Genomic DNA, 2,332 nt, shown 5'->3' with positions numbered 1-2,332 from the left:
CTCACTGAGTTGGAAGTACTCACTTTACTCCCTCGCACCCATGTGTGCAGATTCAGGTGCTCCGGAGACTTAGTGGAGCTGCTTACTGTCATCTTGGATTTCGGTTTAGGAGTTGTTGAGGTAGCTGCCTGACGTCCGCAGGACCCGACTTCTCCCCTTTATTGCATTGTCTTTTCCTATCATAGACTTTTCTTTATTACTATGAATATAACACTCTGTTACATTTAGAGGCTCTAGACTCGTGACTCCGGATCTATTCGGGAAATGTTTGATATATTCGTTATTATTTTTCGTACTACTTTATCTAAATTTCGGATTTGGAACTTGATACTTACTATTGTAATAGTATTATTGGTTAACAGTTTGCGTATTTGGGTTGAGAGTGTTTAATTGGTCGGGCTTGCCTAGCATTAGTGTTGGGCGCCATCACGACCGGGTTTGGGGTCGTGACAAGTTGGTATCAGAGCCTAGGCTACTAGGCCTCGCGAGTCATGAGCCGGTTTAGTAGAGTCTCGCGGATCGGTACGGAGACGTCTGTATTTATCCTCGAGAGGCTGCAGAACCTTTAGGAAAACTTCCCATTCTTGGAATTCTTATCGTGCGTACTTGATTCAGCCTGAGATATAACTCTTGAAATTCCTTCCACACGTCGGTATGCGCACGTGAGCGCTCAGTATTATATGTGCCTCGATGGCTTGCGATTCCCCGATCTAGGGGCGAGATGTGATCTTCGTGAGTAGGTTGGGCCAGTATGGAGGACTTGAGGCCGGATCTGTGCCTATGGCTTGAGCACTGAGGTGCTGATTGTGTGAGCAAGTGTTTTGAACTTATATGTTCGGTAATGTCCTTATTAGCCGAAATGGCGGTTGGATATCCCTGTGCTGAGTATGTTAGAATTGTGAGATGTGTCTACATGACTTGGTAGTGACGAAGAGTCTGTTGGATAATAGATGAACTGTTAAATGTTTGATTCTTATTGTGATTTGATGTGTAGCCCGAATTAAGGGCGCGTGAAGAATATTTCCGTGTCTCCTAGTTGGTAAGTAAAGTGCATTACATGTGGCGGTATGAGTTCAGACGCAGGAAGACTAAATTGATTGTGTAATGTATGTGATGGTGGAAGGTGTGCTGAAATACTGAATTGAGGTGGAGCAGGTGGATTATCTCTTGCGGAGCGTTCTTAAGTGGTATGATTCTTATGTGTATTATTAGAAGATCTCATGTGTAATTGAAGAGTACGAGTTGAAAGTTGATAAATTCGGGTCGCTCTAGAGGGTGGACTCAACTGATGTGGGGATGAATACGAGATTTGTAGAGGATTTCAGTACCAGATGATCTGTGTTTTCACAAACTTGTAGATGATTTGAGTTTAATCTCACTATGACATTGTGGCATCATTAGAGTAAAAGTGTGATGAGTTGTTAAGTGTGTCTTGATACATGGCTTCGAGCCAAGTTGGGGAGATTGCTGTTGATTAGCTGAATGCACGGTTATGTGCTATGTTGGTTACGTCTCGAGGTATGCTGGCGAATCGGTTCTAGTTGCAGAAATTGAGCCGAGGATGGGCGAGTGAAGCAAAATTTCGACAAAGGTTATATTATGTTCCATAGGGTATGAGAATTTCGGAAAGTCTAGAGTTGTTGTTGGTAAAGAATGCTCGGTGCATAGAGCAGAAAGTTGTTTGGTTTTATTGGGATGAGGGTCTCATTTTACGGTATCGGAGTGTCAATAATGCACGAGTGGTTCTGTCCGTTAAATCAGGTAAATTGCAGATGAATAAGAGAGAATGACTCTCGAGAATGATTTTAATGTGTTCAAGAATCTACATGTAGCACTCAGGTGTTTTAAGGTGGTGTATGTGACTAAAGACAGTGTTTTCAATAGAAAATGTCAAGACTTGGGGTATTTTTATGTTGATCATGGGATCCTATGTGTCGATACTTGGAAAGTAAAGGAAGCGAATTTAGATTCGCAGAAAGTTCTCAGAGTGAAGTATTCTGGAATGTGGTATTTCTGGGAGACAATTGAGAGAGTATTCAGTGGCCTATGGGCCTTAGACAGTGTGGTCTTATGTTCGAGTCTCGTGTGGTAAGCTTGGATTGAGGCATTGTGATGCTACAGCGAGGGAGAAATATCAAGTGGATGATGAATCAAAAATGGAAATTTGATAGATGGAATAGCTTGATAGTAGACCGAATCGGTATGGTAAGGATGTGATTAATTCTTCGTATGTGTTCGAGGTAATGGGCTTTTACAGGTATTGTGCAGCAAGGCTCTTGAGTTCTGACAGCTTGCTTAGCTTGGTTCGGGTAGAAGGATTCAGTCCTGGCAG

Source organism: Nicotiana attenuata, unplaced genomic scaffold (assembly GCF_001879085.1).
Source record: "Nicotiana attenuata strain UT unplaced genomic scaffold, NIATTr2, whole genome shotgun sequence".
NCBI classification, from domain to species: domain Eukaryota; kingdom Viridiplantae; phylum Streptophyta; class Magnoliopsida; order Solanales; family Solanaceae; genus Nicotiana; species Nicotiana attenuata.
The sequence above is the reverse complement of the archived record's forward strand: the minus strand, read 5'-3'. Positions refer to the sequence as shown.